At 40.3% G+C, this 25,387-nt stretch overlaps 1 protein-coding gene and 1 long non-coding RNA gene across 2 annotated transcripts in view; one reads left to right on the top strand and one right to left on the bottom strand.

Annotated features, from left to right (window-relative positions):
- Positions 1-22,477, bottom strand: part of LOC121058537 — a 256,855-nt gene extending 234,378 nt beyond the window's left edge. Inside the window, exon 1 of the long non-coding RNA XR_005814228.1 lies at positions 22,036-22,477. This is a non-coding gene — a long non-coding RNA (uncharacterized LOC121058537). The remainder of the gene's footprint in view (positions 1-22,035) is intronic.
- Positions 1-25,387, top strand: part of STS (steroid sulfatase) — a 109,596-nt gene that overhangs the window by 71,356 nt on the left and 12,853 nt on the right.

The raw sequence follows: 25,387 nt of genomic DNA, 5'->3' as shown, positions 1-25,387 counted from the left end.
GATTATTCAGTAATATAGGAGACCTTTTCAGACTTTTTTTTGAACTGAATAAATCCAATTGGTAGTCTAAAGAAGAAAGCATTGCCCACTGATCTGCTCCTTTTTAACCAACAGCTTACTGTTTCTGGTAGTAACTTCCACATTAATCAAATGCTTCTCTTTCCATAAAAATCTCTGGGATGAATGAAGTTGAACATGTTTTTCTCATTTCAGCTGACACTCAAAGTGATGACTTATGTTACAGTTTAAAAATGATGACTTGAAACAAGCTTTTGATGTAGCATTTTTGGCTTTAAGTACTTTGGGAAAGGACTTAATACTTAATTTGCAAACTTAAAATTAGTTGGAAACTTGGTCTTTTTGGTCATCTGCAGGCTCACTCTCTGCCTTAGCCTTTTAACTTGGAGAAATTAAAATATTACTTGTAACAGTCATTTACCAGACCATTTTGTGTCTTGAGGTTGTGTGAAATTATTCTGCTTCGTTAGGAGAGAAGTAGGTAGAGCTGCAGGCAGGCAGAGAAGATTTTCGTCTCACTAAAACACCTTTGCAAAATAAAGTACCCTTTGCCTGAGCAACGGGTCAACTTGGTTATTTACTGAAAGGAAAAGAAGGGGAGCAATGATGAGGGACTTGTCTATTATATTTACTGAGTGGCAACAATGTACATTGTGATTTTCCCTTTATCCTTCTTCTAGAGCAAGAAAAAAACTAAAGCCCATTCATACTCTGGCAATAACATTTTCATAACACTGGGCTGATTTCTGTATGGAAGTGTATTTGAAATGCCACCTTGTCAGCCTGCTATATAGTGTGAGAGTAGGCAACAGCTAAATATTCATCTCCACTCTCTTTTGTATCAGTCCCCTGGGAGTGCTCAATGTCTGCTTCAGTCTTGTTCAATCAGATCTTCAGAAATGCCTTTTCCACGTAGACAATACAATCATGTTTGTAAATATATTTGTTGCAGTCAGCTAAAGTTTTGCCCCTGTTTATCTCTTTCCTATGTTTTATTGCTGTATAGAGATAAATATACTTTCATTACAGCTCTATGCACCTGATACTATCAGCATTGCTGTAAGTACTCGTGGAAAAATGAGTATAGTTGGTTTTTCTTCCGATATCTCAGCAGCTCTGTATGAAGCAACTGATAAGTTCAAAGTGTATTATATTACTAGTTAGTGTATTATTGTCCTCTAGCCTCCCCCCACAGCTCTTTACAGCTAATCGCAGAGTCCATTCACAGGAACTATTTCTGCTACTATGAAATGATATTATATTTTAGTATATGAAAATGAACAGAAGGTAGAAATACAATACAATGCACTTTTTTTTTCCCCTGGAGAAGCCATTATTTCAATCATTTAATTCAAACCATTGCAGAGCTTTTGCCAAGCAGCAAAGAACTAAATTAGAAGTATCCTATGGCAACAGTTCATTCCCTATACTTAGGAACACATCCAAAAAAAAGTAGATGAGGTCACCTTCATTAAAGACAGGCTGGAGAAGTGAACAATTTTCACTTAAACTCAGAATGCTAGTATGATTACTTGCAAGGATATAAGGCTTCAAGGTTTAGGTAGATCTAATTACCATTCCTAAATAACATGTACCCCATGCCTCACATAATTTATGGCCTCAATAAGTACCACATTCATCCATAAACACATATAATTTCCAGTATCCAGAAATGTCTGTAGGATCTCACATCTTATAATTGCCAATGACTGTAGTCAAGCCAATAGCACTCAATTCACAGAGGATCACCAGAAACAGATTCTTAATATTAAGGACACTCTTGAAGGCAATTCCTTATATAAGAAAAAAAAAAAAAAATTGTGAGAAAAACATCATCAGGAATCATTGTGCAGTGCATTGTACATTCTGTGCAGTGTAAATTGTCTTTTAAGCCGGGAAAGATTTGTGGTGTCTTTGATCTGTATTCCCCAGATAGTTAACTATATTGATTTCTGCTACTTTGGAATTGTGTAAAAACATTCTACCTATGGATTATGCCTGTACATATGGGCCAAATGCTGACCAGCTCTGCCTCTCAATAGGTCTGAAGTCTCTCAAAAGGCTTAGTGGAAGACACTGTGATCATGTGGAATTAATAACCCCAACTATGTTCTGTGTCTTCTGCACTGGTGTGGTGATGGGCCCTTGTTAGAAGGACCCAACCATCTGATCATAGAATCATAGAATGTCCTGGGTTGAAAAGGACCTTAAAGATCATCTAGTTTCAACCCCGCCATATTCTGGGCAGGATTGCCAACCACTAGAGCAGGCTGCCCGGAGCTGCATCCAGCCTGGCCTTGAATGCCTCCAGGCATGGGGCATCCTCAACCTCTCTGGGCAACCTGTTCCAGTACCTCACCACCCTCTGAGTGAAAAACTTTCTCCTTATTTCTAACCTAAATCTCCCGTCTTAGTTTAAAACCATTCTCCCTTGTCCTATCACTATCAACACATGTAAACAGGCATTCTCCCTCCTGTTCAAACGCTCCCTTCAAGTACTGGAAGGCCGCAATGAGGTCTCCCTGGAGCCTTCTCTTCTCCAAGCTAAACAAGCCCAGTTCCCTCAACCTTTCTTCGTAGGAGTGGTGCTCCAGCCCTCTGATCATCATCTGACTACATTATAGACTGCTGTTCCCTTCTTCATCAAATGTGTAATTTCTATCAATTTTAAAGATGCTTTTTTTTTTTTTTTGAAGCACAAAACAGCAACATAGAAAATAAAGTTTACAACTTCTAAGGAAAATATTATTTATTTATTAACTAAAGCACAATCCATTCTAAATAAATGGAAAAAGTGCATATATTATGTATATGCACCTATTCAGGCATATATTCTTATATTTCTTGCTATATTTCTTTTCTATGAAGTTTTAGTCTATATGACAGACTCAGTTTGTATATTTCATTTTTTTTCCTTAGATACTCAAAGCGTAGGTTTAGCTTTGACCCTAAGGAAAAATTGAGAGGGGAGCAAAAGTTCTGCATAGTCAATTGGTCCCTTGTTGCCTCCATCACTCTACAGTTCCTTTAATAACTTTATCTTTGACATTGTTAGATTTCCATTGTGTACTTCACTAGAAAAATGAAAAATAGGCTTTGGTTTAATTTTTAAATCTTAGGCTATACAATATGAAACAGACAAATTTGGTGTAGCTGAAATGTATAGTACTTGCACACCTTTCCTTTGCTAACATACTTTCAAAGTCTGACTAAGCAGGTGTGCTTCTCACATCACTCAGGGAAGGTCAGAAACTTCAAAGTGAACAGATAACCATTGCTGAATATTTTACATCTATATGTTTAGAAGCTAAGCATTCCTCATAACCAAATCAATGCTCATCTTCATGAAAACATGTTAGTTGAGTCAGTTACAGCATTCATTCCCCTTCATCAGTCCTCTGAAGGAGCATTAGATTATGTGTGCTACATAATGCTCTTCTCAACCGACACTTCAAAATTTAAGCCTTATCCTTTCTAGAGAGATGTCAGAAAAAAAATAAAAAATCTCTCCCTTTCTTCTGCTCTCCTTCTGTCTCAGCCACGGAAAACAGACTAACAGCATTTTCTTCTTCATCTCTCTTTGATTCACTTGCATTTTGCCTGATACTGAAAAATAATATACATTCTTCTTGACATTCGGAATTAAAAAAGGAATGAAATATCTGGCAATTTTCGTTGCTCATGATTCATATTTCTCTCATAGACACGTGTATGCTGACACTTGCTATCAGTGCCTTGAAAACAAATAAGACATATAGTCCTAGTTCTTGGAGTATGACTTCCTGTTATGTTGAATCCTTTGAAACCAATTTAATTGATCAGTTATGTATACAGAATGGAAGACACGTTCAAACAGTGTCAGCAAAGTACTGTGATTTCCCATTATCAATGCATATTCTCCATGGTTTCCTGGAGTACCATATAAGTACTAATATACAAAAGCAGCATCTGTGAAAATATAAAATAAAATAAAATTAGCTTTTCTTTCTGCCTACTCTGACGATTAAATAGGTTTAAACATTTACATTTAAAACAAACCAGGTGTAGGTTCTGCCTTGATTTTAAGTTGAGCCACCCAGAGTTTTATATAGCACTCTGTTAGTTGCGCATGTCAGATTATGCTTTGGCCTAATTTAACTCTGATCACATGTTCTTCTGCTTGTGCAAGAAGACTAGTACTTGTGTACTTGCTAAAGTTATAATTTAGCATAACTGCACACTAAAAAAAAAAAAAAAATCAAGAGCTCTGTCTCCAGAACATTAGTGGCATATGAATCAGTACTATTAAAAATGCATTGCTATGACAACTTAATTATAAGGAGAGAATTCATCAGATAGAGAGTGAATCTACAGTTGAATGGAACTATTGCATCTTTCAGACTCCTCTGATTGTGGGCAAAATTTTAATTTGATAAGGAGGAAATATATTGTAACCCTTCATAATAAACATTGAAAAACCTAATGCACTACAGTTTGTATTAGAAAGAAATAATAAAATTCACAGTATTTTGGTACTACCAGTAAAAATGCAATAATACTTCTGATAAATGCTACAGTGGCTGTACTAGCAGCACTTTACATTTTCTATTTCAAAATGGATTTCATTATTCAGTAGAAACTTTTTATTCTAAGAAAAGGAGGAATAAAAAATGTAATACATGTTTTTGTTTTTATAAAAATGTTTAGTGAGTTGTGTAAGGTTAATTAAAAAAACTTCTGTACTAGGAAGTGATTTAAAAATGCCATTTAAGAATTATTTGCTTCCATATTCTAAAACTGTCATTCAGTAAACAAAAGAAAAGGAAACTTATTATGGCAAGTTCATTTGAAACAAGTAGACCATTGAATCAAACTAGTGCAAATATAATATCTTTTAAAGACAGTAGAATTTCACTGAAAAACTTCAGTTTACATGAAGAAAAAAAAAAATGTATCAACTAGTGAGGCAACGATGGCCAGTATTATCTGTTATTAAAATACAGTATTAAAAATGTCTGTCTATACAAAATAAATTATGAAATAAAAGTAGTTAGAGTCTTCTACAAAGGACAAAATAACCCATTCACAAATGTCAACATGAGGTATACCAGTAATCATCAGGAAGGCTTTAAAGCTGTCAGAGGATAAATCCTCAGCATTATTTGATAATCTGATAAGATAAAAGTAAATGGTGGTATCCATTATCATCTGTTATTTTAGCCAAAGATTTTTACTGAAATAGAATGTTTAATATAGGATACTAGCAAGTAAAGGTTTGGCTCTGAATTTTGAAGCTTGTATTACCTCCTTGAAAGTGCAGTAACCTCAGTTCAGAGGTGGATCTTCACTGCTGTTCAGTTTAAGGAAAGCATAATTCATTTTAAAAGCCATTGGTCAAGTGGTGAAAATGTGTCAGAACATTACTTTTGAAAGAAAAGTTCCTAAATGGCACATCTCAAACTAGCTTGTGAGCATAGCTTTCTGGACTTCAGAATAGAAATTTTCCACTTTGCCTCACTTAAAAAGCAAGATACATTTTAATTAGTGTTCATTCTCAGTTTCTTGTATCTTGGAATCTACTACAGTTACTGAAAATAGCTCAATCAAATTCACCATTCAGGGATTCTTTCTATGTTATTATAGAATTCATAGCTATTGTGATTTCTAGCTTCTGCAATGTCCTCCAGCATCCAGTTTTCCACTGTATTTCATGACAGGTATTTTTTTCTTCAGATAGGGGTGAGGAAATATTCCTAGTCATGCATTTAACCTCTTCTGTAGAATCAGCATTTACAGGTCAATATATATATATATATATATATATATATATATATTCTTTTTTGCAGTTTTCTGACAGGATATGTTGGAGAAATTTATGGAACAGCTTTTTTTTTTAAAGAGTTTCATCCAGGTTCCACATGACTGGAAATGTTAAAGTCATAATAAAGAGAGAACAAAGCAGGAAAGATCTGCTCAGAAGGACTATTTCAAAACAACTTCTGGTTGCAACAGGTATTGCCTATCTTGTGAGATGGCATTGAAATAAGACTGATTTCTGAATAAATGAGAGTAAGAGGAATACCTAGCACTTTTCCCTTCCTTTTGAAAGGAGTATGATATTCATACTTAAGGGGTAGTAGGGGTTATGGTTAAACAGTTAAAAACTGTAAAACGAATTCATATGCTTAAAGAAACAATATTATAAACAGAACATTGCCGTGAGAGAGCGCATGGGAGACAGAGTCTAGAAGACACTGAAAAATGGGAAACTAGCTATGAAGCTCTATAGACCCAATCTGAAATTCTTTCTACAATGAAGTTCTCAGTACTAGGGTATGTGAGACTGGTACTTGTCTGTAGCAAGTGGAAATGAATTTGGAAACAGTGCAATCAATATACTTATGTTTAAAAATGCTCTCCGTATCTTGTTCAGCCCTCTTAGAGCATTTGAGAAACATAACCATTCAGACATCCACCATGTAAATTAGCAATTCCGTTTTCTCTAAAATAGAAAGCATTCGAGATATCTCTAAATATTTGGTGCTTTAGAGATATTATTTAATAGTTGTTCTACTTTCCCTAATATGAACAAGAAATTTCAATTCATACGTTCTCTGAAGCTTCATAAGTGGGTTTCTGTACTGTGTTTATGTGGCAAGGGTTTGGTACCAGGGGGCTACAGGGGTGGCCCCTGTGGGCAGAGCCCAGCAGCTGCCCCACGTCAGACCAGAGCAAGCTCCAGTTGGCTCCAAAGGGACCTGCTGCTGGCCAAAGCTGAGCCAGGGAGTGACACTGGGTGGACCTCTGGGAGAGCAGATTTAAGAATGAAAAAAAAAAAAACCAAACTGCTGCACAACAGCAACTGGGAGAGAGGAGTGAGACTATGGGAGCGAACCAGCCCTGCAGCCCCCAAAGTCAGTGCAGCAGGAGGGCAGGAGGTGCTCCAGGCATGCAGCAGTAGTTCCTCTGCAGCCTGTGGAGAGGCCCCTGGTGGAGCAGGCTGTCCCCCTGCAGCCCATGGATCGCACATGGAGCAGATCTCCACGCTGCAGCCCGTGGAGGAGCCCCGGTGGAGCAGGTGGATGTGGCCTGGGGGAGGCTGCGGGCCATGGAGAGCCCCTGCAGGAGCAGGCCCCGGGCCGGAGCTGCAGCCCGTGGAGAGGAGCCCACGCAGGAGCAGGGGGTCTGGAGGGAGCTGCCGCCCGTGGGGGACCCGTGCTGGAGCAGTTTGCTCCTGGGGGATGGACCCCGTGGTACAGAGCCATGTGGGAGCAGTTCTGGAAGAGCTGCTGCCTGTGGGCAGCCCCCGCAGGCTCAGTTCGGGCAGGACAGCATCCCGTGGGAGGGACCCCACATGGAGCAGGGGCAGGGAGTGACTGTGAAGGAGTGGTGGAGATGAAGCGTTAGGGACTGACCGCAGCCCCCATTCCCCGTTCCCCTGCGCCACATGGGGGGAGGTCCTTATTTCAACCCTTAAGCCCTTTCCACTGTATTTTCTCCCCTTTTTCCTTTGAGGAGGGAGAGTGAGAGAGTGGTTGTGGTGAAGTTCAGCTGCCCAGCAGGGTAAAAGCACCACAGTTTCCCATCCTCTTTCTCATTACTTTCAAAGTAATTGGAGGGAGATCTGTTCATTGTGTTTTTTGTCATGTAGTGAATGAATGCTGCACAATAGCTTCTGTCAGGTGTGGTTGTCATACCCAGTAGACCCATTTGCAGAACCTGTACCCTTGCTTAGGGTTTTTCCTATTCTTTTACTTGCTTCTGTGAGGAAGCATTTATGGTTTACTTGCCTTCTTTGTGGTGAACAAGAGACTTACAGGATGCCATTTAACATCCTTGCTGATCAACAATTCACATTGACCCTGAGAATGCCAGCATTTATAGTTACATGCTTTCATTGCTTAACAATTTAAAGGAACATAAATTTAATAGAAGATTGATCCAGAAAGTGATCATCTCCCTTTGCACAACATCTTCAGAATGAGAGATAATAATACCATGTGACTATAACTGTTGTCAAGGAAACATTTTGTTGTCTTACAATGAAATACCTTTTTTTAACCAAATCATATCACACCAACCTCCTACCTTTTCTCAGAAAAGAGCAGATAGGAAAGGATGAGAAAGAAATAATAAACATTTGAAGGTGTAAGATTTTTCTATTGTCACAGAGATTTTTGCTTTCTAACTAGAAAGAATAGACTTATTTAATCATAGTAAATTTGATGCAGGAACACTTTTGTCTAAGAGAGCTATTCCCCAAGTGAAAGACCATGGTAAATGTCCTTTGACTTTGACATTATACACAGAGACTTTCTCTCAGTGATCGTATCATAGCACTTTTTCTTCATATAAAAATAGCAACCATAACATACTTGTCTATTGAATCTAAGATATCCTGACCTAAATTAGTAATGTTCTTAGTGAACAGAGAAAGGTTGACAGGTTTCAGTGATCGTATAAAGGCAAAGACATTTAAAGTAGCTAATTCAGTATTATTTAAACTTTAGCATGAATGGCTTGCTGTCAGATACTGTGTCATGCACTTATGACAGTAAAAAGGAAAAAAAGAAGGATCTTACAGATATTTTTTTTTGTATGCTCTACAGCTAACACTTCAATAGAAAAAGGATCTGTTAGAACAGTTTTCTGATAATTTTTGATCTATTTAGAAATTTAGCAGGAGTAAAAACAAATATAAATAATAACAACAGCATAAGAGTAGCTAAAAATGTGCTCCAACTTTCAAAAATGAATTTCAGCTTACCAAGTAACATAAAAAGTGGGTCTTCAACAATTTCTGGAGCATTACACTTCCAAAAATATCTTCTGTTCAGTATTGGATTTGAGCCTGCAGCATTCTGCGTGTTACATACAGAACATAGCACTGATTCATCCTAATTTAAAAATCAGATTCAAATGGCATATATTGTCTTAGGCAATGTTCTTCAAGGGAAGTAGTTAATGCATGCACAACCCACGTAGAGTATTCTATGTGCCACAAACTGTGCCATCCTATTACACCTAGAAAAGTAAGCAAAGTGTTGGTTTATTAGAGAAATTCTCAGTAAACCATACAAGACCATGAAACACAGAAAAAAATATCACAGATGAAAACAGTGGATTCTCAGAGTGTATGTGCATGGGGACAATATTATGCTGGAGGCCAGTGTGCACCTGTGGACAATGTGCTTGTTTCCTGTGTTCATTGTAGGTGTTTCTGAATGTAAGTCCTCATCAGTACTTTGGAAAACCAACACAACAAGGAATCTCCAATAATCAGTGTAAACACACTAAGTTTGAAAAAAGCTCATGTCCCAGTACAAACAGTGACCATCCTGTTGATGAAATCAACAACTTTATATTTGGTCTCAAATTATTAGAGGACAGATAATGCATTACATTTTTCGAGTATATTTTGTAAAGGCATCTGAAATTCCCTAAACTAAAAGGAAGAGAAAAACTAGGAAATAGCTTTTCATTTGTTTCTTATGGTTGGTAGAGGAAATTTATAGAAGGGTTTATGTAAAAGCTGTTTGAAACAGAAAGAAAATTCTTTCCACTCATAATTTTTGCCAAGTTGTTTCAATTAGTAGAAATGTAAACTCTATGAAATAGTATAGAAGAAGTTTCTACCAAGAGTTTGTGACATATTGCAAAATATATTCATTATTCAAAATTTAACCCAATGATTTATTGAAAATAATTCCTCCACTTCAGTTCAGTCATAAACTATTCAGCAGAATAGTAAATGTAATGCATTCATTTCTATTGACTCTGGTCTCCTAGATGTGGGACTGTAATGCAAACTTATGATGCTCACTCGTCTTCAACATTTGCATTTTAAAGAAAATAGGTTTCTAGCATTCTAGGAGGGTGGAAGTTAAAAATCATGTTACAGTCACAAATTTAAAAGCCAAGACCATAAAAAAGAGCATACAGATCATGACACTTTAGTACTTAGAATTAGGACTACTGCAATGAGTCAAAAAGGCTGAGTCTTTTAGTATTAGGAAATGTTAGTCTTCCTTAAGATAATTTCATCATTACAAAGCGTGTGCTAATTTTTCTTTTACTACCTGTCATCTGTCTGTGATATATTAATTTTTAAATAGTATGATATCACAGAAGCAAGCTTCTGAGTTTCACTTGATCAGCAACAGGACAGTACAGTCTTCAAGATTAACTTAATTGAATTATCTGGGCCCTCTTCAGTGTCACGGCAGCACTGTGAGAGGTCATCACAGAGGTCATATGGTGTAGAGGCCATCCAATACCTTTCACATACATACATTTCACTGTACATCAAGCTCTGATACATCCATATCGTCTTGTGGAGAAAGAAGCTCAGAACTAAAAGCATTATGGTTACCTTAGCATTCATACACTTGATAGCAAGCCTGGTTTGCCAGAAAAGCTTTCTAGTTTGTGCTCAGCAGTATCTTGACATATTGTGCTGCTTCTGATTCCTAACCAAATGTAATTCTGTAATTTAGTCCTTCCTGACAGAATTGTCATTTGGGAACATTTGGATTTTATTTTATTTTGATTTTATTTTTTTTCTGAACAAAGTCCCCCACCAAAAATTGCAAACTCGACATAATTAATATCTTCCTTAAGCTGTCACTGTTGATTAATCATTTGGTGAAGCTGCTAAAACAATGCCATAATACTTATACACCAGGTAAATACACAAAGGGAATAATAAAGTACAAATAAGTAATAAAGGAATAAAGAATAAATGGTCTCACAAAAATTAGCTTGTACAAGAATATGAGATGCTAGAAATATAGAAAATGCTAGAAATGCTAGATAAGAAATTGTGAGTAAAGAAATCTAGCTGAGTTCAGAATTACTTACTCATTTCTCCAAAAATGTATCTCAGTGCTGTTTGGTGTTTTTTTCTTGTTGTTTTTTGGTTTTTTTTGGAATACATTTTTCCCCAGTTCTAGCATGCTGTGAAAAACATGAAAATTAGGACTGATTAGTTCCTCATGGCCACAGTGTCCTATAATTGCAAATCCTTTAGTCCAGCTAGTGTCTAGGGTTTGTTGCTGTTGTTCTTTTTTTCCTGCAGATGGTCATGGAAGCACTTTCATATCCTTTGTTTAGCTCTCAAATTATTCCAACATTCAGCCTAGCTGACGGGGATTCATTACAACTACATTACTGTTGCTTTTTTGTTATATAGGTAGTTATGTTATATTAAGGGAAAATGCAATTCCTGCCTACAGTATGTAGACTGTGGATATTAAGGGATTTATATAAAGTTGAATTTGTTGTAGCATTTCCTTCCCTGCTTTATGGAGCATACCTAACTCAGAAGCTAAAATAATACTTTTAGCATGAAAGCTCCTCCCATTTTTTTTTATCTGAAGACTGCACTCAATGCACTATATGAAATCAGGTTTTTATTGTTTTATTTCTCAATGCCTAATCCCCAAACTTAACTTTGATTCAAAACTATTATATACAAGTTTAAATTTATTAGTTGTACCTATAAAGAACAATACTGTCAGTTCTGTAATACTTAGTGATAAATTGCTTGTAGTATTTATAGTTGACAATAATTTTTGGATTCTGAAAAAAGTGCACTTGCTACTAAAGCCAATTTTCAGCTGTAGCCAGAGGCTCTAAGAGCATATATCTTTATGATTCAGAAGCAACTGTAGCCCATGAGTGTTTGGATCAGTATTGGAAAAACAAAAGTTAAACAAAACTTTTTTTTAAGAAAAAAAGTTTAATTGGTAAGGGCTATTTGTATGTATGCTGTGGAGGCATGAGCTTATGCATAAGCATGAAGGTAAACACATTTCTTCTCAGAAATAGTAGTCAGGCATTGGAAGGGGTGGAGTCACCATCCCTGGGGGTGTTCAAGGAAAGGTTGGACGTGGTGCTTAGGAACATGGGTGATGGTTGTACCAGATGATCTTGAAGGTCTTTTCCAACCTTAATGATTCTATGATTCTATAATTCTATGATATGCTTCACAGAAGTGAAGAAGTATTGAAATGCTCTCTAGGAAAAGAGTTTTGCCACAAAAGCTTGTAATTTCCTAAAAAAAAAAAAAAAAAAAAAAAAATCATTTGGAAGAATTCAGCCTAACAGATCTGGTCAGCATAAGACCTGAACTAGAATCAAGCAAATGAGGGATAGAAGACAGTGGGCCTGTTTTGTCATGCTGAAGTGTAGGGTTTGAATAGCTTTTCTTATTCTTTTTTCCATTTTTCTTAATCAAATAAAAGTAGAAAGCACACAGAATTCTGTTTAGAGTCCTATTTGCAGTTGTCAATTTAAACTTTGAAAGAAAATTTAGAGACTACAGAATATTTTAGGCTTCATTCTCTATTTTTTTCTCTCTCGTTTGAAAAAAAAAGGTTAGTAATCAGATGCATTCTTTATTCTTTATTTGTAGAAAATGGATTATGATACTTGACTCGTGGATTATATTAAAATGAAAAACATTAGGAAAATGGATTACGATACTTGAAATACTTGGATTATGATATTCAGGTATACCAAAATTACAATATTTACAGGTTTTATACAAATTAAATTGTTCTAATGAATGTCATGCTTTGACAATTTACAGGTTTATGCTTCAAAAAATCTTGCAAAGTGCATTAATAGGTTTATCTTAGCACAACTGTAAGTCCTGAATACAAATGTCCCCATCTATTTTCACAGTCAACAGAAATGAAATCTATTACTGGATAGAACAGAAACTGAGAATTGCAACAGAAATTGTACGAAAATACAGGTTGTTTATTCATCTGCTTCAGTTCATTCAGCTCTGCCCTAGCAGGTCTGCTAGATCATTTAGAAGTTCTGGTGATCTCAGGAATACCAAATAGCTCCAAATACCAGGACTCTGTAGTAGCAACAAAAACTTGACCTAGAACACCATGCAGGTGTTCACAAGGTTTCTGAAATGATCAAGAAAAGGTGCTGCTAAATGCTTTAACTAGATTTTGGAACTTGATACTAAATAAATTTTACACTGCCTGTAGCTCCTGAGCATTATCAAAGGCCTCTTTTTTCCCCCTTTTCATACGCCAAAATGCTTCAGGTCTCCACATAGGAAGTGTTTTAATTCGTGCTGGAGCTTTTAAATAGAGTTATGACATACTGATTTTTGGAAAAAAAAAAAAAAAAAAAAAGAAAAAAAAAACATAAATAGTACTAAATTCTGAGAAGTATCTTTGAATGTTTAACAACTAGCAGGTTGAGGTAAAAAAAAAAAGAAATGGTACTACTTATATTTCACAAAGTATTTTTAATGGTGGTCCTTCAAAGCATTTAATCCAACTGTAAATTGGTAACTGAAAAGTGTTCACATTTTGAAGACAGAAATAAACAAAAGCAACATACTGCTCTGTGAGAAAATTAATTATTTGAATGCTGCAAAGGATTATTCCATTGGTGATTAATTCTCAAAGTTAGGATATGGCAAATGATTAGAACTAAAAAAAGGCAGTACCTACATGTGCAACTGCCTGACTATTCTCTACCAAGTAGTTCTTCGTATTGTAAGACATGATTAATCTTTGTACAAGTTAGTACTACTTTCATAGGGAAGAGTTATGGCCATGGCAAGAAAGAGGCAGCAAGCAGCAGGCAGGCAACGCTTGGCTGAGCCAGTTGATGCAGTCTCTGCCTAGACATACAAGAAAAAGTGCTCGCAAAGATTGTACTTTGTCTTTCCTTATCAGTTTCAATATTTTTTTTCCATTTGTGGATTAATTGACCTCAGATATATCCTCACCCCCATTTGTTGTTAGATTCTGTATTTCGGTTGTTATGTATTCTGAAAAGGTGTATGAGAACACACTGTGTCTCAGGCACGGAGGGGATCACATTTAGCAAGGCTTAAAGTATCCATGTTCTTTGGTCATCCAAGGACTTACATGGCTGTGCAATATTCTATATAGGTGCATTTTACTCCTCTTCTGGTAAGTTTTGTTCTCTTCTTGCAGAGATGGTTGTGGAAGCAGACAGCCTTTTTTACATTTAGTTTTTGGTTCTTTTTATGCTAGATAGACAAGAAGAAAGTTGTGGTCCAAAATTAAAACTAGACAAACCTGTGAGAATCAGCAAGACGGGAAAAACCTTTAAAGTGTAGGTAGGGATTTTGGTGATAGGAAATTTGTTTACGAAGTCTATCTGCTTGGCCTGACTTCATTTTGAATGCAGTTTGACTGGGAGATTTCCTAATTTCTAATTCTAGCTGAAATTCAGGTTCCTTTTCATGTTTACATGCCCTAAATGTGAAGACCTTGAATTAGAATACCGACCCAGTATTAAGAAAGAAATAGAGTTTAAGCTTGGGCATATTCATTGTGAATGCCAGCCTATTAGAAACATCTTTGGAAATGTAAGAGAAAGTTCAACAACCATGTAAACATTGCCTGGATTCCCATATTTTAATTAGTTACTAAACTTGTTGTGGTAAATGTCTGTCAATTCTCTTTTGGAAAATGGCATAGAAGAAGGAGCCACGGTAGTGAATACAATAGGAAAACATTTCCTAGTGTTCTCTATTATCCTTACTATTGTCACAGATCTTTAGAGAGTATTTTGGCAAAGAAACTAGCTACAATCGAGAGATGCAGACTGAGTTTGTAGAGCTAGGAATTAAAAATTGAATGTAAGATTCAAAAGCCCCAAAAAAAAAGCCTACCAGTATGCAGATGTTTGTATTTCACAATATCCTTTGAGTGCTCTTATCACTCTTAACTACAGTGGGGAGGGAGGGCATATATAAAATTTATATCTTGTCATGTAATGCCAAAAGCATTTTCAGTTGTCTGGAGGAAGTACAATGTGTAACTGAATGACTTTTGACAGCAAGCTGTTATTTGTTCTATTTATTGATATTACTTCCTAAAATAAGGGGTTAAGGCCATTAACCTAAGCCATAATCTATTGGAGCATATTCTTAGGCTAGCAAAAAGAAGATGAAAATGTTTTCATGAGTCTGTCTTTGTTTAACTCAACTTTGTAACTGTCTTGTGTAACAGAGCCTGGACGTCACAGTGGTGCAATAAATAATAAATGTTGGATTAAAATTGTGACATAAGTGCCCTCTTCAAAGACACTCTGAGCCAAGCTAGAATTACTACATTGAATAGTAGTTAGTTTAAAATAGGAGAGCAAGCCAAAGAGAAGAAACACTCTCTCTGACACCTCACTGACAGCAGAGGTTTACCTACCCTCCTACAACTGTTTCAAGAGACTGGAGGAAAAAACAATCAGAAAGCATTTTGCCATGGGAAAAAAAGAAATCCTTCATGCGTAAAGAATGAAGGTCAGTGGCTGGAGTTTCCCAGGTCCCTTGCTGCTTTTTTCTGGTGTGAACTCACTCCAGAGCTGATTACATCTCTCAGCTGAGCTGAGTAAGATAGTAAGACTATGCTGCTGAATCTCTCCAGTGGGCCCAAGTTCATGCACCACGTAGTTCAAAAACACCTGGAGTTACCTGGGTATCGTGCATATGTCCAGGAATATACCAGAAGAAAAGGCAACAAGATTTTACTGGTGGTAACTTGGGAAACGGAGGAATTTATGCTTAGAGTTAGATGATGTTGCTAAGCAGACATTAGTTTAATCTTCAGCAAGATAGGATCTGAATGCCAAACAGTGTTTTTTTCTGCAATGTAGAGTTGTCCAGTGTACAGGACTTTTGTTTTAAGAAAACGGCTTCAGATTCTCTAATAATAATAATTTACTCAACTTTTTGCATATTTTGTTTTCAAAAGTAGTTTGAAGTATGGAATTTAATGGGAGTTTAAGAGCATATGTAGATCCTTCATTAAACAATTAGTTGAACACACATGTAGCTTCAGTCACAGATTGCATTGCACATTGCTAAATTTAAGCATGAGGTTAGTATTTGAATCCTTAAGCTAAGATATAAATACTTTGTTAAACTGAAGGCAAACAAGGTGAAAACATCCTCTCAATAAATTCATGGGAATTTAAATATTTGCTTCAGTGGACCATAACTCTAAAAAAGATGTAGAAATGGAATTTAGAACAGTCAACGCAATGAGGAATGGGGGCAATCCAAATGAACTCTGAGACCTGTGCCAAAATCTTTATTTAAACTCCAGCAAAAGTTGGTGGAGGATGTGTATTTGAAAAAGTTACTAGATAAAACAGTAAGTGAAAGGAATGTGCCAACAAAATGTCTTTTTTTTTGTCTTCTGCAATAAAGGAAATGAATGATAGTAGCACAAAAGTTACAATAGAATACACCATCCATCAAGAAAGCTCTAAAAAATACATTGTAGGGAACAATCATGCAGTGGCAGGGGAATGAATTAGATGACAAAAATAAAATTCATTTGAAATACCTGAAATGAGCTTTTGTTCTTATTTGCTAGAGCTGGAACAGAAGAAACTGCATATATTAAAATAAGAAAAGTATTGCCATCACATAAGCAGAGTCAATTCATATGTACTTTAGCTTGTGACTATTTCAGAGGTCACTCAACAATTCTTAAGGATGAGTGAGACATTACAAAATAAATAATAAAAATAATAATAATAAGAAGAATAAAGTATACAGTAGTAATTTTTACAAAAAAGGAAGTTTTGTGTGTGGTGTTTTGTTTTGTTTTGTTTTTCTGTTTGATTGCTTGGTGTTTTGTTATTGTTAATTTTTAAGAAAAAAAAATCTACAAACCTCTCTCTGTATTTTCTGGCTACCTCAGTTAAATATGTAGACTTTACATATACTTGAGGGGAGGAGATGTTCAGCCCACTATCTATGAGCACTTTGGGATCTTTCACAAGCAGCAACACCTTGTAAATAGATATTTGCTCTTAGGAAGCGAAACTGAAGACGGACTATAGAATTCTGGAGAGATGGGAGTTTTGATTCTCTAACTTGGGGTGATGTCTTACTCTGAAAGTGACTCCAGTAGGAAGACTGCAACAGCAGTGCTTTTCACCAGAACCTCTATGATGTGTAAGGAAGCAAATCTGCTCAGTACCTTTGATTTCTGCTTGGCTATTTTTTGCTTGACAGACAGTTAAGGAGCAAAGATGTAGCTTCTTATTCAAGTCATAAGAGTGGTAGGCAATAATTACATAAAGAACTGAAAGGAAAGAAAAATAACCATATCTTCTTAAAAACATAATTCATTGTGATGAGGGAAACAAAACGTATTTCAAGAAAGTTGTTCCTCGAAGAATGAAAATTTACAGGTAATTGTAGTGTGGATGACCGTGGAACAAGGTTGGTCAGGCAGCAGCTGGAGCTGGGCTGCTGCTTAGAGGGACAGGACAGGAACTGTAAGGGACTCCAGCACTGGAAGTGCCCCCACTGGCAGCGCGCAGCAGGTCTTGCAGCACCTGTGCAGAGTGAGCAGAGTTGAGTGCTGCTAATAGGGTCTGTCACTATCCCTAGTGAAGTGATGACCCAGGTTCAGGGTCTAAGCATGGAGTCCAGTCAGGAGCAGGAATAGATGAGAATGGAGACAGCTATAAGAAAGGCCACAACTTTGGGCCATCCAGAGATGGGACTGGGGAGTAGCACTCTTACAATAACACTTGGGCAGGGACTGATGGCCTCAGACTGAGACAAAATGGGGATCCTGGGCTATGTGTAGGGTTCATGAATGGGGGTCCAACATAGGACTGGGCAGGGTCATTAAGGCTTGTTAGTGCCCTCAGGGCTCTGGATTTTTAGCAAATTTTGAGGATGGTGCTGACAAGTAAGTGTAAACTTCTACATCTGAGCAAACCTGAGCTAATCACTCTCTTCAAAAGGGAAATGAGCAGAATCATTCTCACCCTAAAGCAGAATTCTAACAAAGGTAAGGAGCAGATGACTAACAGCGGCAACTAGATTTCATAAAGATTTCCACCTTGCAGAGATCCAAAATGAGGTGAGATGACCAGATTGTCAAATTACATACTATATAGCAGTATAGCAATGCGCAGTAAATCCTACTAAGTACCATGACTATAAAATTAGAAGTGTCTTGCTACGTTTTTTGCAATGTGAAAAACACAAATATTTTGCTAACTGTCAGGAATGACACTGTTTGAGTCTTTTGAAGTTGACTGGGAATTTCGAGATCATGTAATTTAATTAGTGTAGTTTTTCTTTTAAATCAGCAGAGGTTCAAATAAAAATATGTTATAAAAATATAAGTTTAAAAATATGTAATAAATAAAATAGATAGGTTAGACTGTGTAGTAAAATACGAAGAGTGAATTAGTTTTGTATAACTGAACAGCATTTTATCCAGACATTAGTGTCATGAAAGATCTGACATGAGTGGTCAGAAAAGAAAAGCACGGAATAGATACAGATCCTGGTTTGAGTTACGCTGGCATAACGCTCTTTAAAATCCAATTAAGAAAGTGCCACTTGCTTCTCATGTTCAATTTTCCTTTTAACACAAAACTAAAATATTCATTTACATTGGCTGTTAGCTATCAAATCTCTGAGAGGTTTCTTATTATTATTCTTTCTTAGAAGTAAATGCTGTTGCTGATTGGGGTAGCTCTTACTGTGGAGGCATAGGGGTCCTTCCCCACAATTACTTTATAAACCTCAGTAAGACACATTAAATTTCTTTGTCATCAGATTTCATCTGAATAGCAACATGCAATGCCAATGTAATCTATTAGAGAAATCATATAGAAACTTGTAACAGTAAGTAACAAGTTTCCATAGATACATAGGCATATCTTTTACTGATTATAGTCTGCAGCAAAGTTTTTGCTTGAAATTCCTCAACAGTGGAAGTCCATTGCTGCAGATCACTGTTCTGTTTTGAGGGTCACCATCCATGAAAAACATTAAAGTGTCAGCATGATGTGGATTTATATCTGTTCTCCACTGGTTCAGCTACACAGTCTCATGAAGGATTTAAACAGCAACAAATATCTGAATTAAAATAGCAAGGCTGTGGGAGAAATTCACTTTTCCTTCAGGATAACTCACAAGTCTTCAGTTCACTTAAAACACATTTTTGTTGGACAAAGAGTATCCCCTTTCTCATCTCTGAACTGTATCCTTTTACCCTGTTTTCATCCTTTTCCCATCTATTTATTTCCCTTTCTCTCTCCATTTCTGTACTCCTAGTCTCGCTTACAGTAAATCTCCTTTTGATCCTCTTAATAGATCTTTATGTGTGTCTTTTCGTTCTGCAGCTGCAGAAATTGTAATAAACTCTGACCTTCATGAGGATTTCCCTGACATTTGCCCTTTCTGTTTCTTTGCTTCACAAGTCCATCCATTTTCCTTTTTTTTTTTTTTTTTTAATCACAGAATGGATGGGGTTGGGGGACCAATGGAGTGAGGATGGAAGGGACCTCTGAAGATAATCTAGTCCAACCCCCCTGCCGAGCAGGATCACCTAGAGCACATTGCGCAGGATGGCATCCAGGCAGGTTTTGAATATCTCCAGAGAAGGAGACTCCATAACCTCTCTGGACAACCTGTTCCAGTGCTCTGTCACCCTCACAGTAAAGAAGTGCCCCTCCTATTCAGCCGGAACCTCCTGTGTTTCAGTTTGTGCCCATTGTCTCTCGTCCTGTCGCTGGGCACAACTGAAAAGAGAGCAGCTCCATCCTCTCGACATCCTCCCCTCAGATATTTATATACATTAATGAGGTCTCAATAACGTTCTTTTGGGTTTATTTTTTTGCTCCTGATTTTATTCTTTGATGTTATCAAGAAGACACACTTTTTTTTGAATTGTGTCAAACATCTGAAACTTCATCTGATGAAGTTCATTATGATATTTTAATCTCCTTGATTATTGAAGTTACTTTGTTTCCCCTGCTTCCTAACTTGTTTTGTAAGCATCAACTTCACTCCTTATTTGCCCCCTTGTGGTTTTGTTTGTTTGTTTGTTTGTTTTCCACTGCATGATCTTACATGGAGGCACCAAAATCAAGGAAAGCCTCCAAAAATCCCAGATGATCTCCCAAATCCTTAGTTTGTTTTCAGTAATTCAACCACAACAGGTGGAGGAAGCAGAGCAAACATCATGTCATTTACCTAACCTACCTAACTGTTTTAATTTGCTATCTTGAGCATCACATCAGAGCAGCTGCAGATGAATTTTGGTGACGCAGTAGGGGTGTATTACTTGGTAAGTGTGAAATAACATAACAGCTGAAGTGGAGAAGAGCATTTCTAGTTTAAACACAAACCACAAAACTAATTATATCAAGCTCAAGAAACTTGACCTAATCAACAGATACACATTTCTGGTACCAATATTTTAGGTAAGAAAGTGTTTCCTTTGACAAACATGACAAATCCTTTACATTATTTTCTTGTCTTGGCTCTGCTGTGTGAAAACAACAGCAGAATTACCGTGAAGCTATATGGAAAGCCTGTTCATATACTGGGATGTGGGGGGCACTCAGGTGGATCCCCTGAGGGGGGAAGTGGCAGTCCAGACAGCTGACTGCGTGGAGCTCTGGAATCTGGAGACCCACCTGGGTCCTGAGAGAAGAGAGGGCAGTCATGGGTGCAGGTGTGCCCTGCTTAAGGAACTCCTCGAGCAGGTGGCTGGGCTGCAGCGAGAAATCGGGGCTCCTGGGAGTCTCTGAGGGTTACAGATAGGAGGTGTCAACCTGCCCCTGCTGATGCCCAGCAGCCCCCTCCTAAGTCCCTGCAAGGGGTAGTAGCTGACCCAGCCGATCACATGCAGGACAGAGAGCTTGACCGCCCACAAGAGAAAAGGGGCTGGACCCTCATCTCAGCTCGAAGCAGAAAGAAACGTTTGCCCCCAACACCCACAGTGCCACCAACCCCCACAGTGTCCCTGCGTAATAGATTTGAGGCTCTCAGGGAAGAAAAGGAAGAGGTTGAGGGTCTGGACAGTAGTCCGAACCTGGGAAGCAACCCTGAGAAGCGTGCAAGACTGGGGGAAATACTGAGCATAGGGATCGGGGCCGGACGGAGCACTGCATCACAACCAGTGCCACAAAAAAAAGAGCGGAGAGTCTTAGTGATCGGAGACTCCTTGCTGAGTGGCACTGAGGCTCCCATTTGTTGCCCCGATAACCTGTCCAGAGAGGTGTGCTGTCTTCCTGAGGCACGTGTCAGAGACATTAGGAGGGCTCTGCCACAGCTCATTAAACCGCAGGACTACTATCCTCTTGTTGTCATTCAGGTTGGATCCCGGGCAGCTGCAACTAGAAAAAGGAGGAATATTAAAACGGACTTTGCATCCCTGGGAAGGTTGTTGAACGGGTTGGGGGTGCAGGTAGTGTTCTCCTCTGTCCTCCCACTGGGTGACCAGGACCCAGAAAGAAGGAGAAGGACGGGACAGGTGAACGACTGGCTGAGGAGGTGGTGTTTGGACCAAGGATTTGGGTATTTCGATTTTGGGCAGTCCTTTGAGAAGCCGGGTATGTGGGCTGCTGACCGACTCCAACTCAGCAAGTGGGGCACAAGTGTGTTTGGGAGCAAGCTCTCTGGGCTGATTACCAGGGCTTTAAGCTAGGTTTTTTTTTTTTTGATGGGGGAAGGGAGGGGAGCTAAAAGTGACAGAGAAGGGCTGGGGGAAGTTGTCACTGCTGTCACTGTTGAAGATAGTAGGGAAAAACCTCTGAGTTGTCCCACAGGATTGTCTGAGGGCTCCTCAAGAGAAGGTAATGATCCCGATACCCCATCCAGAATCTTCTTCTTGCATCCCTCCAGGGGTAACTGTGCCTGCTGCTTCCCTAAAGTGCCTGTATACCAATGCACGGAGCATGGGAAATAAACAGGATGAGCTCGAGATCTGTGTTCGGTCGCAGGGCCACGATCTCGTTGCAATCACAGAGACGTGGTGGGACAGCTCGCATGACTGGAACGCTGTCATGGAGGGCTATGTCCTTTTTAGGAAAGACAGGCTGGGGAAGTGGGGGAGGTGGGGTTGCCATTTATGTGAGGGAGCGATTAGAGTGTACCCAGCTCCACCTGGGGGAGGGTGAAGGACAAGTGGAGAGCTTGTGGGTGAGAATTAAGGGGTGGGCTGGTATGGGGGGACACTGTTGTGAGGGTGTATTACAGGTCACCAGATCAGGAAGAGGAGGTCGATGAGGCCTTCTACAAGCAGCTGGTAGTAGCCTCATGATCACGGGTGCTGGTCTCATAGGGGACTTCAATTGTCCAGACATCTGTTGAGTAAGCAACTCGGCCAGGCACGCGCAGTCCAAACGGTTCGTACAATGCGTTGAAGACAATTTTCTGACGCAGGTGGTGGAGGAGCTGATGAGGCGGGGGGTGCTTCTGGACCTTGTCCTTACCAACAGGGATGGGCTTGTTAGGGATGTGAAGGTTGGGGGCAGCTTGGGATGCAGCGACCATGAGATGGTGGAGTTCAAGATGGAACTTGGTGGAAGAAGTAAGGCTAAAAGCCGGATTGCTACCCTGGAATTTCAGAGAGCCAACTTTGACCTCTTCTGGGACCTGCTTGGGAGTATCTCATGGGCTAGGTTGCTAGAAGGCAAGGGTGCTTGTGAGAGCTGGGCAACATTTAAACAGCACTTCTTCCAAGCATCGGTGCATCCCTAAGAGTAGGAAATCGGGGAAGGGGGGCAGGAAACCTGCATGGATGAGCAAGGAGCTCATCGATAAGATCAAAAGGAAGAGGAAGGTCTATGAAATGTGGAAAAAGGGCCTGTCCTCTTGGGAGGAGTATAGAAGTGTTGTCAGGGCCTGCAGGGACGCGATGAGGAAGGCTAAAGCCCACCTAGAGATGAGGCTCGCAAAAGAGATAAAAGATAATAAGAAGGGTTATTTTAAGTATGTAAACAGTAAAAGGAAGACTAGGGATAATGTGGGTCCCTTGCTGAATGAGGGGGGTGTCCTGGTAACGGGAGATGCCGAGAAGGCAGAGATACCAAATGCTTTCTTTGCTTCAGTCTTTGCTTCAAGGACTCCACCCCCGGGACTCCTCGACCCTGGCGGGAGGAGAAAGGGTCTGGGAAATGGAGGGCTCCCCCCTGGTTGACGAGAGAGTGGTTCAGGAGTGTCTGAGTGGGCTCAACGCACACAAATCCATGGGTCCCGATGGGATGCATCCACGTGTGCTAAGGGAGTTGGCAGAGGTGATCGCCGAACCGCTCTCTATCATCTTTGAAAGGTCCTGGAGAACAGGAGAGGTGCCTGAAGACTGGAGGATAGCCAATGTCACTCCGGTCTTCAAGAAGGGCAAGAAGGAGGATCCGGGAAACTACAGGCCAGTCAGTCTCACCTCTGTCCCTGGAAAGGTGTTGGAACAGTTTGTTCTGGATGCCATCTCCAAGCAATTGGAAGAGAAGAAAGTTATGAGGAGTAGTCAGCATGGATTCACCAAGGCGAAGTCGTGTTCGACCAACCTCGTTGCCTTCTATGATGGCATCACCAGCTTGGTAGATGGGGGGAGAGCAGTGGATGTCATCTACCTTGACTTTAGCAAGGCTTTCGATACTGTCTCCCATGACATCCTGCTAGCAAAGCTGAGAAAGCATGGGATAGAGGAGTGGACAGTGAGGTGGGTTGAGAACTGGCTGACTGGCCGAGCTCAGAGGGTGGTGATCGGTGGCTCAGAGTCCGGGTGGAGACCTGTGACTAGCAGTGTTCCCCAGGGGTCGGTGCTGGGTCCGGTCTTGTTCAACATCTTCATCAACGACCTTGATGAGGGAATAGTGTCTGCCCTCAGCAAGTACGCCGATGACACAAAGCTGGGAGGAGTGGCTGACATGCCAGAAGGCTGTGCTGCCATTCAGCGAGACATGGAGAGATGGGCAGGAAGAAACCAAATGAGGTTTAATAAGAGCAAGTGTAGAGTCCTGCACCTGGGAAGGAACAACCGGACATATCAGTACAGGCTGGGGGACGACCTGCTGGCGAGGAGCTCTGAGGAGAGGGACCTGGGGGTCCTGGTGGACGACAGGTTGACCATGAGCCGGCAGTGTGCCCTCGTGGCCAAGAGGGCCAATGGGATCCTGGCGTGCATTAAAAGGAGCGTGGCCAGCAGGTCAAGGGAGGTGATCCTCCCCCTCTACTCTGCCCTGGTCAGGCCTCACCTGGAGTACTGTGTCCAGTTCTGGGCTGCCCGGTACAAAAAAGACAGGGATCTCCTGGAAAGAGTCCAGCGGAAGGCCACAAAGATGATACAGGGCCTGGAGCATCTTCCCTGTGAAGAAAGGCTGAGAGACCTGGGTCTGTTCAGCCTGGAGAAAAGGAGACTGAGAGGGGATCTCATCAATGTGTATAAATACCTAAGGTGTGGGAGACAGAGGGATTTGGCAAACCTCTTTTCAGTGGTTTGTGGGGACAGGACAAGGGGTAATGGCCATAAGATGGAGCACAGGAAGTTCCGCACCAACATGAGAAAGAACTTCTTCACAGTGAGGGTGACAGAGCACTGGAACAGGCTGCCCAGGGAGGTTGTGGAGTCTCCTTCTCTGGAGATATTCAAGGCCCGTCTGGACGCCTACCTGGGCAGCCTGCTCTAAGGAACCTACTTTGGCAGGGGGGTTGGACCCAATGATCTTTCGAGGTTCCTTCCAACCCCTTCAATTCTGTGATTCTGTGATTCCATTCCCAACTTACTCTAGAGAGAAAGACAAATAAAGGGGATGTAGTGGTTTTACCCTGCTGGTCAGCTGAACACCACGACCACTCGCTCACTCCCCTTCCTCAAAGGGAAAGAGGGAGAAAATACAATGGAAAGGGATTAAGGGTTGAAATAAGGACAGGGAGAGCCCTCAAAAATTACCATCACAAACAAAACAGACTCAACACTGGGAGATTAATAGAATTTGTTGCCTACTAATAACAGGCTAGAGCAGTGGGAAACAAAAAGCAAGCTAATAAACACCTTCCCTCCAACCACCCTCTTCTACCTCCTCCCCCCATGCGGCGCAGGGGAACGGGGAATGGGGGCTGCGGTCAGTCCCTAACGCTTCATCTCCACCACTCCTTCACAGTCACTCCCTGCCCCTGCTCCATGTGGGGTCCCTCCCACGGGATGCCGTCCTTCCCAAACTGAGCCTGCGGGGGCTGCCCACAGGCAGCAGCTCTTCAAGAACTGCTCCCACATGGCTCTGTACCATGGGGTCCATCCCCCAGGAGCAAACTGCTCCAGCACGGGTCCCCCACGGGCGGCAGCTCCCTCCAGACCCCCTGCTCCTGCGTGGGCTCCTCTCCACGGGCTGCAGCTCCGGCCTGGGGCCTGCTCCTGCAGGGGCTCTCCATGGGCCGCAGCCTCCTCCAGGCCACATCCACCTGCTCCACCGGGGGCTCCTCCACGGGCTGCAGCGTGGAGATCTGCTCCATGTGGGACCCATGGGCTGCAGGGGGACAGCCTGCTCCACCAGGGGCCTCTCCACAGCCCGCAGGGGAACTTCTGCTGCGTGCCTGGAGCACCTCCTGCTCTCC

This window comes from Cygnus olor, chromosome 1 (genome assembly GCF_009769625.2).
Source record: "Cygnus olor isolate bCygOlo1 chromosome 1, bCygOlo1.pri.v2, whole genome shotgun sequence".
In the NCBI taxonomy this organism is placed as follows: Eukaryota; Metazoa; Chordata; class Aves; order Anseriformes; family Anatidae; genus Cygnus; species Cygnus olor.
This window is presented reverse-complemented; position numbering and strand designations above follow the sequence as displayed.